The following is a 17436-nucleotide window of genomic DNA, read 5'->3' on the forward strand; positions in this document are numbered from 1 at the left end:
AAAGAAACAAGTTTAACCATTATATTAGATGAAGAAAAATGTTGTAATGATTTGATGACACTTTCAGCAACAATGCAAACTTTAACAACATCTTTAGATGGTTTACAAAGGCCGCCTCTATTTTTTTTGTTTAAGAGCATCGACATAGAAGCATCACTAATCAAAGAAGCAGAGCAAACATTGAAATTAATACTTTTTATTAATTTTCGGCTGACAAAACCTGCTATATATTCAACAACGTCACATATATATGAGCAATTCTGAATGTTATTAAGATTTTTAATAAAATCTAAGTCAGCTTCTTCTGAAAAATTTTCATCTTCATATAATAAATCTACACCAGCAATGTTATTATCTATTTTAGTAGAGGTAACATTTAAAATTGACGTGTTGTCCTGCGCTAAGCAGTTAGCTGTATTTGGAGATACTATTTCGGAATGAACTAGAAGCCTTTTGTAGGCAGTTTCGAATTGCCATGCTGTCGGATTATTCGAAAAACCACCTCTTCTACGTATGGCCGAAAAAAACATTTCCAAGTGATCCTGACTTAACTTGTAGGTTAACAGAAACTGTAAAACATCTGTTTCGATTAAGTCAGTGAATAAGTTTTCAATACTCGATAAACAAATAATCAATCCAAGAAATCCCGTTTTCCGTCCAGTTACCATTATATTTTCACCTTTAATTCCCTTTAGCGAGCTTAAATATTCAATAGAACTCCTAATAAATGTTTTTAAGAATTCCTTATTTCCCTTAAAGAGGGGTCTTTTGAAAGGAGTATTTCCTAGAAAGTTTCTTATATTTAAAATGTCAAAAATATTATTAATATTTCGACAAAACTTTGCTGTCGCGTCACTGTTCCTAAAAGATAATATATTCAAGTCTTTGTCACAATATTCCAAAGCATCGGCCACACTAGCACTTAGTGTCTGTACCGCAAGTTTGACTTTCATTTTTTCTCTATTAAATCATTCAATTAAAAAACTAATTTTAGGGGCACACCTTAAAGCCTGCTAGCTCCGCTAGGTGGCACTTTTCGACCCTAGTTTATAAGGCATTTTGGCGTTTATTTTTCATGTACTTTCTACCCTTTAAGTATCCTACAATTAATTCGGACCACCCTGTATAATGGTAAACACTTGACATCCCTACAAAAATGTATTTTTCTATAAATTAAATAAATACATTTTCTTTATTTTCTTGAAAAAAAAAAATACATTTACGACTTCGTCGATCTAATCCAAAGTTAGACTTAAGTTGATCCAATTTATCGGATCGTGGTAGTTAGATAATAAATGCACGCTTCTTCTGTTTTTCCACTTAAAAATTGACAAACCAGTGTCACTCATTTTCTAGTCCGTGTCTCCCCGTTTTAGTTCTTTATCTGCTCTCATCTGTGAAATATTTTTTCTGTTGGAAAGAACTGTACCACATGTCCAGATGGCATTGTTTTTAAGATCCAGTAGTAACCTGTATAAACAGAAATAATTGTCTATAAATAGACAATGATTTTTATGTTCTAAGCCTTTTATTAAGTCTTTGATCACTCTTTCTCCTAGGTTTTTCTCTTTTATCTCCTACCTTTCCCGTGTAAATTGCAAACCGGTACAAATAGCCAGATTGATCCGATAAAAAGCAAGACACATTTTAATAATAATAATAATAATAAAGCCGTTTATTCCGACAGATGTATACATCCACTTACAGGAAAAAAACTTACTAAACTAAACTAAACTAATCTAAACTAAACTAAACTAATAGCAAAGAAAAAAAAATAATAGTGAAGAAGAAGAAGACAAGAACAATAAAGCAACAGAATGTCACCTACAATAAGAGGTTTACAAAAATGTGCATTTCACTAAAATTAATGTCACAAAGATTACTCATACTGTTAAAATTCTTACACATTACATAGATGGGGTTTTGATATAGGACGTTAGATGAGGGAGTATCAACATGAAATGTTACTTGATGTCTGGAGTTTAAACGTGGCACGTGAAAATTTACAGATGAAAGCAATAAGGGACAGTCGATCAGGTCGTGCATGAGTTTGTACAGAAATTTCACAGAATAAACAGTTCTTCGTTTGCAAAGGGAATGGATCGAAAATCTTGTTAGAACTTCGTTATAATCAATTCCGCGGTCGGGATAGACTTCGTCTTCTTTGAAAATTAAATATTTCAGAAATCTCTTTTGCACAGATTCAATTGAATATTCGTGACACTTATAGATAGGATGCCAGATGATACTGTTATATTCTAGTTTGGATCTTACAAGAGCAAAGTAGAGTAACTTAATTGTGGAACTGCAGGAAAATTTTCTACAATTTCTGATAATAAAACCAAGGGTCTTCATGGAGCGGCCAACCATCTGATTGATGTGTGGTACAAATGTAAATTTTGTGTCAAATATGACTCCAAGGTCGGAAACTTCCCCCAATCGAGTGAGTTCCATACTGTCAATGGAGTACTGAAAGATAATAGGATTCTTAATGCGATAATAGCTTGTGACACTGCACTTGCCCACGTTGAGATGCAGTCTGTTACATAGCGACCATTCATGGACAGTTGAAATGTTTTCCTGCAGAGAAGAACAATCTTCAATGGTGTTTATAATATTATAAATTTTAAGATCGTCTGCGTAAGCAAGCTTGTTGCTGTCAAGCTTAGTCAGGAGATCGTTGATAAACAAGTTGAATAAAAGGGGTCCTAAGTTAGATCCCTGTGGCACGCCAGAGTTAGCAATAATAGCATTCGAAGTAAATCCTTCAATTTGAACGAATTGTCGCCTAGATGATAGGTATGATTTTACAAGGTCAATTAAAGAATCAGAAAACCCGAACAGTTTATCTAATTTGTCGAGCAGAACGAAATGGTCCACTCGATCAAATGCTTTCTGGAAGTCGGTGTAAATAACATCAACCTGTTTCCTATCATTTAGCGCTTGACAGACATGCTGTGAAAAGCAGGCTAAATTGGTGGCGCATGATCTATGAGAAAAGAAGCCATGTTGATAGGTAGACATACTGTTTTTAACTTGGCAGAAAATGTATTTATAAAGTATTATCTCAAATAATTTCGAAAAATTGCTTAGAATGGAAATGGGTCGATAATTTTCCACTATGTCGGAAGAACCCTTTTTGAGTACAGGGCAGACTTTGGCTTCTTTCCATTTGTTAGGAAAAGTACTTGTTTTTAAAATTAAATTAAATATATGTCTAAGCGGAAGCACCAACGCCGACACGCAATCTTTGACGACGAAGCTGGGGATAGCATCGGGACCAGATGTCAATTTATTGCTTAGCGATTTGGCAGCAAGCAGAATATCGTTTTCATCAATATCCAATACTTTTACTGACGCAGGAATACAGGCACTTGCATTGGAATGTTGACCTTTATCCAAGGGAATTGAGTCGGTATACGTCGAACGAAAATAGTCAGCAAAAGCCGATACAATATCTTCGGATCCACGATGAACCCTGTTCGAATATGTGACGGTATTTGGAATTTTTGAAAGTTTCTTTTTATCTTTGACAAAATCCCAGAATTGCTTGGGATCAGATGGTAGATTTTGCTCAATTTTTCGTAAATAAGTCGTGTAAGCTACATGGGTCTGGACTTTAATAATAGAGCGCAGTGTTCTGAAACGTTGAAGTAAGTGTTCAGTACCATACTTTTTGTAATTTCTATGGACTTTTTCTTTACTGAATATGTTGTTAATTATTTCTTTATTGAACCAGGGTGGAAAACGGCGACGACGGTTGATTTTATGAGGTACACATAATTGAAATATGTTGCACAAATTAATATAAAAATGATTCAATGTTTCATTGCCATCATTGTGGTTGGTGACCGGGCTCCAATCCGTCTTTAGGATCATGTCATACAAAACGGGAAAATTCGCTTTTCTGAAATTAAAAGTGACCTTATTGACTTTATTTATTTGAAAGTTGTCAGAACGAGGAATAGAGGCTGAAAAGTTAACCAGCAATGAAGGATGATGTGCGTCCTCGTTTACAAGGGAATATTCACTCCCTGACACCAGTAAATTAAAATTAGCAAAAACGAGATCAAGGCACCGACCACGTGCATTTGGAATATTATTATGTTGTGAAAGGTTAAGCATCATAGCGAAATTGGTCAAGAGTAGATGTTTGGAGTTTGGGTTGGGCGGATTTAATGTGAAGGTTGGGATATTGAAATCACCCAGAATAAGAACATTCTTACAATATAAATAATCCAGATATGAGAGCAATTCCAATACACATTCAAGTTGAGTTGTTTCCACTGAGGGCGGTATATAAAGTACAATTATATACATTACCAAGTGGCCAATCATTAACCTGCAACCCACGATGTCAATAAAAGGCGCTTTATCGCAAAAATCACTGAAGTCGAGACGCTGAGCATTAAGGGTATCCAAGACAGCCAGCAATACACCGCCACCCCTTGAAGCACCAGTCAGGTCCCGAGATCGATCACAGCGATACGTTGTGTATGTGTTGGGGAACAATTCAGCATCAAGTATGTCCGAGTGTAACCATGATTCGGTGATGGCGATTATATCATTGTTGGAGGTGAGAACGTTGAGCAAAAAGTTATCTGTTTTGCTTCGCAGTCCACGTGCATTCTGGTAGTAGCACGTAAGTTCTTTATTAGTAGACCTTGATGGGCGTGATGGGGTGCGAGTCTCATTTGACACGGGTAAAGTGATCGGGTGCATTTCCATCTGCGTCTTTATTAAAGAAAAATTAGAGTATTCATTGTTTATATTTTCTTGTGTGATACAACTTGTTAAGTCTGCGTCTGCAATGCCTGATGTGGAGCTAAAAAATTACGCCCCAAAGAGAAGTCGAACCGTTGATATATGATTCCCCTTGGCCAAAAAGCCTGGTCGTATACCAAGTCCTTCAGTTCAGGTTCGACACCTACCATAAAGTAGTTGGAAGTCGCATTTTCTTTTTTTACTTTGCATTGTTTAACCTCAATGTTGACGTCAGACTTTGTCTTATTGGCAATATAGGATTTTATGACGTCATCGGTAATAGTTGGTTTCACTCTGGAAAGGAAAAGCCAAATTTTCTTCTTAGCATTCGATTTGTTTGATACAAAATCTCCAGAATCCATGTTTGTTCTAGCTTGCCGTTGCTGTCTCTTCTTTCGAAGAAAGGTTTTCCAATCATTTGATGATGCTCGTTCCGGTTCATTTGCCCCGAGAGAACTATCACTGATTTTATTATTTTGATGAGCGTTGGCGACATTGTTATTGTTTATACTGCTTGAAAAGTTCGGTTCTGTTAGTACCGCATTCGGATAGCCCAAATGCGGAACATTATTGAATGTTTGACCAGTGCTAGTATTTGAATTTTGCCGCTTCCGGACGACATTTATCGAGGTACCGTTTTGTTCAAATGTATTTGTATGTTTATTTACAGTAGCATTAGCTTCGGTCGAAATGCTTATCGGACAATCGGTATATCGATCTACGGAAATCTCGGAGGTTAGAACATTCAAGCGACGGTTAATTTTAATTAGTTCTTCATTCAAACTATCTTGAGATTCCATTAATTTAAGGATTACCTGATTGAGTGTATTGTTACGGTCTGGGCCTACTATGCTCGATACTTCTTAACAAGCGCTCGCTTCGGGATGAAACCGATGCGCCGTAATATCTGGCCGGGCGCGTATTAAAGTAGGCCACAGTTAGGAAGCGCCGCACCTGGAACAATCGTTAATATTCGACGCAAATCGCGAAGCGTTTCGCGGTCATTCTAGAACGTGGTTTGCGAATATAAAAGACGCGGTGTCAACCGCGGTAGTAGTGAATTTGGGAACGCGGTAAAGTTTAAATAGCGGAGTAATTGTGGAATTGTAGTAGTGTTTTTAGTAGCTGTGTTAATTATTGTACGGAGTGTTTTGAAGTGTAAATAAATTTATTAATTGTTGAGTTAAACTGACTTTGTGTGAACCCACGGGAAAATCGTAACAATTGGTGTCAGAAGTGCGATCAGACTTTAGTGCGACGTGAATTGGAACTAAACTTCGGGTTAGAGACTTGTGTTCAGAACCGGACTAGAGATTTTCGGAACAGTGGTGTGTTAAATTTATTTTATGCCAATAACAAGACGTCAAAGTGCAAACATGGAGGCCCAACTTGCAGCTATTATGGCAATGCTTGAAAAACAAGAAGAGATTCGGCAACGAGACAAAGAAGAACGACAACAAGACAAGGAAGAACAAGAAAGGATTCGACAACAAGACAAGGAAGAACGACAACAAGACAAGGAAGAACAAGAAAGGATTCGACAACAAGAGAAGGAAGAACAAGAAAGGATTCGACAACAAGAGAAGGAAGAACAAAAAAGGATTCGACAACAAGAGAAGGAAGAACAAGAAAGGATTCGACAACAAGAGAAGGAAGAACAAGAAAGGATTCGACAACAAGAGAAGGAAGAACAAGAAAAGATTCGACAACAAGATATGGAAATGCGTCAAGAAGATAGAGAGCGTAACGTAGAAATATTGAACGCTCTAGCGGGGACCAAAACAGAAATCCAAGAGTATGTAACCCATAGTCTCAAAAAGATGGAGTGTGATGTCCAGGTAAAATTAGACGATGTTCGGGAGGACATTAATAAAATTCAAGTTGATGTTCGGGAGGACATTAATAAAATTCAGATTGATGTTCGGGACATTCATAAAAATCAGAATGATGTTGAGATAAAGCTACGCGACTTAGAGCAGAAAATTGACAGCAGAGGAGTCAGCTCTACAGTGTTCACCGGAAACGGGCTCAACAAGATCAAGCCTCCCATATACGATGGTCAAACTTCATGGGCAACGTACCAACTCCAATTTGAGGCCGCTGCAAATGCAAATCGATGGAGTAACGAGGAAATGGCTGTAGCACTGGTGGTGGCATTACGAGGACCTGCATTGGAGCTGTTACAGACCCTGCCTATCGCCCAACAAAGCAACTATGACGCATTAGTAGCTGCATTAGAACGACGCTATGCGGATCAGCATAGGAAAGGAGTGTACCAAACACAATTAAAGGCAAGACTGCAGAAAACTGGTGAAAATTTGCAAGAGTTTGAGGCCGAAATTCGTCGCCTTGTGCATCTGGCTTACCCAGCCGTCCCGGATGAAATCCAAGAAGAACTTGTGGCACAGTATTTTGTAGATGGGATTCGAGATCCGGAGGTAAAGAAAATGCTGAAGATGTTCAAAGGGACCAACAGCAGCGAATTACTGATTCGAGCGCTGGAAGTTGAAGCTGCGTGCAACGACTTAAAGCCAAAAATCAGGGCCGTGACTATTCAAGAGCAGAGGGAACTGCCAGCCGATCATGTTGCTACATCAATAGATAAAATTGAATCAATGGTCGGCCAAATAGTGCAACAAATGGCAGCATTAGGAAATGGTCTTTCCACACAGTTAGAACGATCACGCCCGATCACGAGAGTGGAGTGTTATCGATGCGGACGTACGGGACACATCAAACGAGATTGTCGAGTAAGGATACCGTCCCGCTCTCCAACGAGGGACGTACAGCCATCCAGAAGGGACCAGGAAAACTCCCACTAGTCAACATTACGGGGCGAATGTTGACTAGCGAAAACAAAGCCCCCAGAATTATCTCCATCAGAAGCCTGGGTAGATCAATGGGAAGCCTGAACGTAGATGGAAAGGTGGATGCGATGAACGTTACTTTTACTTTGGATACCGGTGCGGCAGTATCTTTGATCCGGTCAAACCTTGTGGATAAAAGTCAAGTTAAGCCTTTACGAAGAAGTATTCTCCTGCGCACTGTGACTGGAGAATCGGCTAAAGTTTTAGGAGAAATAACAGTCAAGATTTGCCTTGGAAGGATTACGTTTTACCACACTGTGTTAGTAGCGGATATTGAAGATGAATTTATTCTGGGAATGGACCTGATTCGTCAACATGGATTTTCTTTTGATCCCGAGCAAAATATCCTAAGGTTTGGAAGTGAAGAGTTCATCCTGTCAACCAGTCACCGCTGTCAGGCGTTCAGAAGGTTAAAAGCATCACTTTGCTCCAGTCCCATCCTCAGTTATCCACAACCAAAAGGAAAGTTTATTTTAGACACAGATGCCAGTAATTCTGGTATTGGAGCTGTATTGTCTCAAATCCAAAACGGAGAAGAACATGTCATAGAATACTTCAGTAGGAAACTTACCAAAGCAGAACGGAACTACTGTGTTACGAGAAAAGAGCTACTGGCAAGAGTAAAATCAGTCGATCACTTTCACAAGTACTTGTACGGACAGGAATTTTTGATAAGGACTGACCATGCGGCACTCAAGTGGCTCCTCGGAATGAAACAACCAGAAGGATGATAAAGTTTGGTTGTTTAACCCTCAGAGGAAGAAAGGCAAATCACCGAAATTAACACCTGTTTGGGAGGGACCTTACAATGTGGTAAAAAGGTTAAACGATGTCGTGTACAGAGTCCAACGCAGCCCCAAAGACTCAAGAAATACCACGGATTAGATGAAGCGGATCGGGACGATCAGCTTTAAGAGGGGGGCAGTGTTACGGTCTGGGCCTACTATGCTCGATACTTCTTAACAAGCGCTCGCTTCGGGATGAAACCGATGCGCCGTAATATCTGGCCGCGCGCGTATTAAAGTAGGCCACAGTTAGGAAGCGCCGCACCTGGAACAATCGTTAATATTCGACGCAAATCGCGAAGCGTTTCGCGGTCATTCTAGAACGTGGTTTGCGAATATAAAAGACGCGGTGTCAACCGCGGGAGTAGTGAATTTGGGAACGCGGTAAAGTTTAAATAGCGGAGTAATTGTGGAATTGTAGTAGTGTTTTTAGTAGCTGTGTTAATTATTGTACGGAGTGTTTTGAAGTGTAAATAAATTTATTAATTGTTGAGTTAAACTGACTTTGTGTGAACCCACGGGAAAATCGTAACAGTATTATTACTGTGTTCCAGTAATACGTGTGATTTCTTTAATTGCTCGTGCTCATTCAAAGTGTCAGCGACATTTGGTTCAACACATCCTGGGCAACGAAATATGTTGAATCCGACAATCTTCAAACCTTTCACCCTCACTGCACATGCCGGATGATATGATGTCTCACATAACTCACATTCTTGCACGATTTGCATACGCTTGCATCGCTCACCGAACACGACCGTTTCGGCGGCGCCATCTTGGCTATGAAAAACTACTGGCTAAATAACCGATTGTGGTATTTTTTAATATGAACACTTCTTTAAACCTCATATTGTTAATTTTGATGTACCATTTGTCATTTCTTACAAAAATATTTGAACAAATCAATCCTCTTGGTCGTAGGTATTTATCGTTCTCGATAAAGCAGTACTTCGTGAACTCGTGCGGAGATAAGGCACAGTTCAGTCGTACCGTTATCTCGCGACCAACCTTGACCATGTAGTCCGTTGCAAGTGTAACCTTCAAACTTCGCGCGGTTGACTCAATCTCAACCTTCTATCCGTTCTATCCATTTGTTCTATTTTCCCCATGTTGTTGACATTGTTGCCAAAATGTAAAATCAATGAGTCAAGTTCATGGTATAATGTCACAGTATTGGTATTATAGTCAGTCAAGTAATGATTTTTTACTAGCCAAGAAGTTATGTCCCAAAATTAAGGCTTTTGATAAATTTTGCACCACTAGTGCCTCAACGGAAATAATTGTGATATTAACTTTTATAATTACCTCAGAATTGCCGAGAGGTTGAACTGTATAACCTCCTGCGGTTATCAGTTGTATATTGTCTTGTAACCGTCTCATGTTACTGATATAATTTATGTCGACTACATTTTTACAAGCTCCTGTATCAAGTAAAACAGGGACGTTATCTTTATCGTTAACTGTGATATGTACTATTAATGTTTGTTTACTGGTGCCCGTAGATGACAATTGGATAATTTCGTTCGGGCTTCTTAGTTTTGAAATTGTCCTCTGCCGTTTGGGTTTCTTCGGCCGTGAGGTGCATTCCGTTGAAAAGGCCTGTTATTGAAGTTACAAGACACGTGACCGATCCTACGGCAATCAATGCAAATAACCCGGCCGTCGTGCGTTCTCGTACGAGGCAAATAATTATTATTATTATTATTTCTCCAGTTTTGATTAGAAAACTGATTTCTGTCCCTATTAAAAGTATCATGGTTCTGGGGTTGTTGCGAATTGTTTCTTACAAATTGTCGCCCCCTATTGAATGAGTTGTTCCTCGGACCATTTTGATTTGGTTCAAAATTATTCACCCTTGGAACATAGGTATTTCGTGTCTGATTCTGAACCGTATTTGAAAAATTCCTATTAAAAAATGTTCGTGGCCTTGTGTCATTCCAGGTCCTTTGCCGGTTTGTTGGGTTATTATTACTGTTCAATGCCGCAGATACTGACAATAAAGCTGTACTTTGTGTCATTTGATTTACCAATGTTCTTTCTTTTATATCGCTCAGCTTAATCACCAATTGCTTTAAATCGTCAAAATTTCTGTTGCTAGAACTAAGCAAATAATACATCTCATAATAAGACGGATGCAAACCATTTTCAAAATGATCCCTAAACGCATCGAAAGTCATTTCTGGGTCAATCTCGTTTGCGATTGCCAACAGATCATAGTAGTACTTTTTTATATCCTCGACGTCTTGCTGTTTGCGAGAGTTTAATCGAAATTTTAACTTTCGGAGTGGTTGTTCTCCTGAAAACTCTTTCAAAAAATCTGATTTTATATTTAGCCATGTTTTCATCTGATTCTCTGGCTCACTAATATAATTACCAAACCATGTATGGGCTGGAAAATTAGCTAAATACGATATTTTGTGATTTTCTGACCAGCTATTCACAATCGCTGCTTTTTCGTATTTATTTATAAAAATACTGGGAGAGTCAATAGAAGGGTTAAATGTAGATGGGCATGTAAACTTTGGGGTGGCCGGAGTTTTTGGTTCAGCCAAAGCTGCTTGTAAAGTCATGTTAGCCATTACTATACTATACCTTACCTATTGTTAGGGCGTATGGCACGGTTTCTTTCCCGAATCACAGGGGGTGGGCAAGAATTATTAGAACTCTGTAATAATTCTGAGGGGCGGGATGGAGATAAGCTTTGGTGGCACTACCACTTCTAAGGGACTTTCTTGCCAAGGCTCCTCTGTTTCTCGTGGTTTAGGCGGAGTTCTACTTAACGAAGTTCTTGGTTTGAAATAAACTTCCGTGGATTGGGGCTTAGAAGTTGAAGCCGAGGCTTGGGAAGTTTGAGCTTGAACGTTCACGACAGTATTGTCAGGAGTATTTTCTTCGTCCTCACTGCTTGTCAAACAAACAACTGAACTGGGTTTGTCAAGCTTTTGCTTGAGAAATAATAATTTCCTCCTCTTTTGAAGATGTACCACCCATATTAAACCAAAATTTTATCAAATGAGCGCTTCAATAGCAAAGGTAATCCCCAAAAAATAAAAATAAAAAACTCAACTATTGTTTTTCATCCATCTCAAAACAGATACTCTTCGGTAGTATAGTAATATCTTTATTTACATTATTTACAAGTATACAATCAATTATGTAACTGAATAAACAGAGTAAGTACATTGAAGGTGAGTTGCCTGTCGAGTGAGTTCCCACCCGGACTCTTGCCCCCGTCTTCGTTGAAGTTTCTTCGTTAGATGGTTGCGCAAGTGTAGCACCCGAGTGTTTGGTGATTCGTCTTAGGAGGATGTCAGTAGTGGACACTGCCACGCTGTGGCATATTTTGTTGAGGAGAATCTGCCATTCTCTTGCCGTGACTCTTAGGCTTTTTTTTCATCAAGTTGCGGAATTCCAGAAAGTCATCTGTGGCCAGGATTTCTCCGTAGCAGCCTATTACGCATGTAGCGAAAGTGACATGCGTAATAGGCCTCAGTTCGTCAACTAAGTTGAGGTCTCGAGTGATATTTTGGACCTCAAAGTTGTCAGTTTTCAGGACGGAATTGACAATGTAGCGCGTTTTTTTCAGTTTCTCTTGGCTTCTGATGTTTTGAAGATGTGACACCGCCACTTCGAGGACGTATATCTCGTCTGGATTTGTTAGATATACCACAACATCCGGCTTGTTGTGGTAATAATAATATAATAATAATAATAATAATAAATATCTTTATTTCGAATTATGTTAACATAAAAGGAAATAACGTCAAAAACAACAGAAAAGACACTGTTTTCTATTATACCTACGCCTAGTTGCTAAAACAACACAATGAACATTCTAGTCTCTTTTAGTCTAAGTACTCTTTTAAAGAATATGGTTCTAGGTGTACCAGGAATTTATATACGGCTGTTTTAAATGGTTTCAGTTGCGTAATAAGTTTAATGTCTCTTGGTAATTTATTATAACATTTTATAGCATTGTAGTAAGGTCCATGCTCGTATAGCGTAAGCCTGTGCCTAGGAAAAGAGTATTCGAGATTTCGCGTTACATAATTATTCTGTGGCATATGTTGCTGGAACGTTAACTTATTTTTAAAAAAATATAAAATGCACTCCTGTATGTAAATGGCATGAACCGTCATTAAGTTATTTGTTTTAAATTTTCCCCTACATGTTTCGTTTACTTTCATTTGTAATATGATCCTAAGTACTCTTTTCTGACAAACAAAAACCCTTCCAATATCAGTACTTTGCCCATAAAAAATAATACCATATCTGATACGCGACTCAAAATTGGCGTGGTAAATCATTTTCTTAGTCTGTAACGACAGATATCCGGTTAAGACGCGCATCGAATAACATATCGTATGCAGTTTACTCACAATACTGTCTACATGGGGCTGCCAGGAGAGGCTGCCATCTAAGATCATTCCCAAAAACTTAGTTTTTTGTTCTATCTCAAAATTTGCGTCACCCAGTGTAATTTCTTGTGGTCTGTCAATGGCAGACCTACTCGCTTGGAAGAGCATTACTTTTGTTTTCGAATTATTTAGACTCAGCTTATGTTTTTAGAACCAGTGGTGTGCTTTTTGCATTACTTCGTTTGCCAGTGAGAAAACAGAATTAATATTGGTACCCAGTAATAACAAATTGGTATCGTCTGCATAGTCTGTGATATGAAGCTTTTCATCGGCACCATTCAGTAAATCTGTAATATCATTAATATATATTACAAAGAGCAACGGACCCAGAATGCTACCTTGAGGTATTCCCAAGGAAACCTCTATCTTGCTAGAAACAACCCTATGCTGTCCGACACCGATTGCTACCTGTTGCTGTCTGCCTGTAAGATAAGAAAGTAGCCACTTATTTGCTACTCCGTGAACACCCAATAGCCTGAGTTTTTTCAGCAATATCTCATGATTTATTGTGTCATATGCCTTAGTCAAGTCTAGGTATATTCCGACTGGGATTTCTTTATTTTCTAGAGATGTTAATATTTTTTCGATGAACTGAAAAATGGCTGTTTGCGTAGATCTGCCCTTGACATAACCATGTTGAAACCCGTTGAGCAACCCGTTTGATACTAGATAATTGCTAAGTCTGTCAGTCATAACTCTTTCGAATATTTTCGAAAAACTAGTAAGCAAGCTTATTGGCCTATAATTCTCTAGTTGCTGCGTCGTATCTTTTTTGTGTATCGGGACAATAATAGCCAGTTTCAATTGGTTGGGAAAAATGCAGCATCTCATCGAATTATTAACAATATGTACCAAAGGCCTAACAATAGTTGTTATTACATACTTTATTATCACGTTAGATATGTCATCATGCCCGCAGCTATTTTTATTTTTGAGATTAGACACAATGTTCAATATCTCTTTATTATCGACACTATCCAGGGAGATGGTCTCCTGACAACCTTTTTCAGCGGAAGCCGAAAACGGAACATCAGGCAGGTTACAAAGCAACACCGATGACGCATTGAGAAAAAAATTATTAAACTCTTCCGCCATTTCTAAGTTGTTATATTCGTTGATTACTTGCTTATCGTTTTTACCTTGTTTGCCCAATATTTCGCTCACCGCCCGCCAGCATGCTTTAGATCTGTTATTAGACGACTTAATTTTTTCATTATAATACTCCATTTTTTTATTTTTTAAAAGTGTATCATATTGTTTTTTCTTTTCTGCATACTTAGCTCTAAACTTGTCATGACAATTTTTTAACCTATAAAGGGTGTCTAACTCTCGTTTACAGGTTGCCACATCTGGATCATTCTGCATATATTTTGTTTTCTTAAAGTTTCTGTATGGAATTTTAGGTAGAGTGGCCTATCTGTTAGTAACTTTTTCCCGGCTTAAATGGTTACTTTTCTCTGGCCGCACTGAAACGTCTCCTGACAGTTGGCTCTGACAAACTGAAGTCGTCTGGAGCAGCCTCGATGTGCCCCGAAGCTTGTGAATAGTGTTTTAAGCAGCCAGTGCACCACGCAGTCATGTCGTGTGGTATAAGCGCCCTCGACGCAGGCCGCCGCAACGTGATAAGCAGTCTCATCGGCTCTGCATCCTCTTCTGCACTTCCATCTTTCCAACCCGACGCACAAGCCGTGCAGTTGCTCCTCTGCAGCGTTCAGGAGCATGGTTCTTCTCCACGTGTCCAGACTGGGTGATGTGTGGGCTGGGATAGTCATCTTCTTTGCCTCGCGTGTCACCACTCTACCATAGTGCATATTTTGGGACCATTGTTCTTGCCGCAGTTGTGTCATTTTGGTCTTTAGTGTTTCTGAAACGCGTTGGCAGCATTTCTTGATATCATCCTCCACCGGGATGTCTACGTCGTACTTTTTGAGGACCCACTCCATGTCAGTGAGCGGGTTCCTCCAGCCAGCTTTTTGGAGTACCTGGTAACGCTCCCTGCATTTCTCTAGGTTCTTGTGTTTCAGCAGATAGATTCCTTTTTTTGCGTAGCTGATTTCTGTTACGTCCTCTATGGAGGTGAGTCCTAGACCTCCCGTGTGGATTGGCAGATACACCGACGCGTTCGAAGACGATTTACCCCTGATCTTATGCTCGACTAGTTCCTTTCTGATGTTTTTGTCCAGGTTGCGGCATCTTTTTAGCGTCGTGCTTCTTTTTTCATCCGAGAAGATGTTAGCTGTCACATAAGTGACAGCCGGGATCACAGATGAGTTCAGCAGTGTTACTTTTTGACCCGTCGTGAGCTGAGACCCGAGGACTAGGTTTAGCTTTTCTTCTAGCTGGATTTCCATTTTGTTGAAGTTTTCCTCGGTATCTTTTTCTAGTTGGATTAAGCCCAGGTATTTATAGCCCTGCCTTACTTGTGGAAGGAACGGTTCGAGGTCTCCGTTCCCTACTTCTGCGGTTCTCGAGTAGTGTCCGAATTTGGCAGTGTTAAGTGACAGCCCAACATCTGCTGCAGCGCTTGCGAGCTTGTCCGTGATGGATTTCAGACTTTTTTTGGTAGGGGCGTGACATTTTATGTCGTCCACGTAGGCAAGGATCCGGTGTTTTCCCTTGCTTTGTTTGGCTATGTCTGGGTTGGTGTTCACGTGGTGGATAAGTGGTGCCGTGATCAGTAGAAAAAGGAGTGGGCTCATTGAGTCACCCTGGAGTATGCCCCTTCGCACTGGGAATGGCGTGGTGCGTTGCTTGTGCATCTGGATTCTAAGTGACCACAGCTTTATGGCAAGTTTTGTGGCCATTTTAATGTTAGAATGCAACGGCAAGACATTCACGAGTTTTTTGAGGCACGAGTGGTGTATTGAGTCGTACGCCTTGCGGAAATCGTACCACGCAGAGTAGTTTGTGGTATCCCGCTTTCTTGCTAGTGTGGTGATGCTCTTGTCCTCCAGTAGGCCGTGCGTAGTCCCCCACATATCTGCCTGGGCAAATTGCTCCGGGGGGATCGCCCACGTTGGGAGGGACTCCTTCAGGGTAGCCGTGATTACTGCGGTCACTGTTTTGTAATCTGTGTTCAAGATGGAAATTGGCCTGTAGTTTTCTGGATCGTGTTCGTCGCCCTTTTTATGGATTAGCACCAGTCTGGCTCGTACGTCGGTCTCAGTGAGCTTCTGTCTGCCTGTGAGGATCATTCGGACGCTGTTTATTAAGTAGCTCTTTGCTGCTGGCAATATTTTGTACGTGTAGTTTGGAATTCCATCGTCGCCCGGTGCCTTCCACGGAGCTGCTCTTGCCACCGCTTGCTCGCACTTTTCTTTGATGTAATCTGGCGCAGTTTGTTGGTTAAAGTTACGCGCGCTGGAAAACCGCTTCATTTTACGGAGCCACTCGTGGAACACTGGAGTGTTATTTTCACTTCTGTCTTTTGCGTACAATGGGCCTATCCCACATATCATAAATTTTTGTTTTAATGACTGGAATCGAAAGAATAGGATTAAAAAACTAATTTTTCATATTCTTGAAGAAAAAATTATGGTCGTAAATGTTCCTACATTAGTTTGAATTTGTCGATTAAATTTAAAAGATCTGTTTTGGCGCGCATGTGACGTACGTAATTCTGGGCGATTTTATTGGCTGTTGCACGCCAACTGTTTCACTTCTTGTAGCTGATTGGTTGATAGTGTAGTACGTCACCGGCGGCGGGCGTTTTAAACATGAGATTAATGTAGTTTTAATCATCATTTTTTTTCTATTTAGACTTAATATTTTTGAAAACAAAAAAATACGGGTATAATATTTTCAATCCGTCTTTGTAGTTATGAAATAAAAAAAAATTGTGGGACAGGCCCATTTCCGATAAAAACGTTCTGCATCTTCAGTGTTGAGCTTTCCTTCGGTGTTGGGTCTTTCTTGTAGCACATCGATGGTTGGCCGTTCGTGAAACTTCCTCCTTAGAGTGCTTGCTTCATCCCGGGTTTTTTGCCTGTCCAGTTTCTTTTCGAGTAATGCCAGTTTTTCTTGTGTGGATGTGATGTAGTCTTTTATGTTCATTTTTAGTCTTTTGATGATTGTGGCTTGTTTGAGTTGTTGTTTTGTGAGGTTTTGTCCGTGTGTGTTCCTGTACGGTAGTATATTCATTTATTTTCGTCCAAAATATTTACAAGATAAAATTATGTTAAAATATCTGAATAAATACAGGACTTGTTTTATACACAACTATATACATATTATACATGGGATTCCTACTATTTACAAATTATACAATTTACAGATCGTTTACACATCCCTCTAGGTGGCTTGTGGTTCATTGAGTCGTCTTATGAGCATATTGGAGGTGGACACTGCTACACTGCAGCTGATCTTGTTGGCTAGGATTTTTATGGCCTTTTGCGAGCATTTCAGCCGGTCCCTGAGCATGGTCTGGAAGTTTTTGTATTCCTCGTTTGCCAAAATCTCCCCATACGCGCCCACCACGTATACAGCGAATCTCACAGGGCATCTGTGCATTTCCGCCATCTCTGTTACGAGGTTACGGTCCCTTTTGAGATCGTTTAGCTGGTTGATGTCTGAAATATGATTTAAGGAATTTATTGTGTACCT

General features: G+C 39.6%; 1 long non-coding RNA gene across 1 annotated transcript in view; it reads right to left on the reverse strand.

Annotated features, from left to right (window-relative positions):
• LOC145736807 (uncharacterized) overlaps positions 1–994 on the reverse strand; it is a 57747-nt gene extending 56753 nt beyond the window's left edge. The window contains exon 1 of the long non-coding RNA XR_014180114.1: positions 245–994. This is a non-coding gene — a long non-coding RNA (uncharacterized LOC145736807). The remainder of the gene's footprint in view (positions 1–244) is intronic.
• Between the last annotated feature and the right edge of the window lie 16442 nt (positions 995–17436).

The sequence above is a fragment of the Ips typographus genome, linkage group LG12 (assembly GCF_016097725.1).
Source record: "Ips typographus isolate SLU linkage group LG12, UJ_Ityp_2.0, whole genome shotgun sequence".
Classification (NCBI taxonomy): Eukaryota; Metazoa; Arthropoda; class Insecta; order Coleoptera; family Curculionidae; genus Ips; species Ips typographus.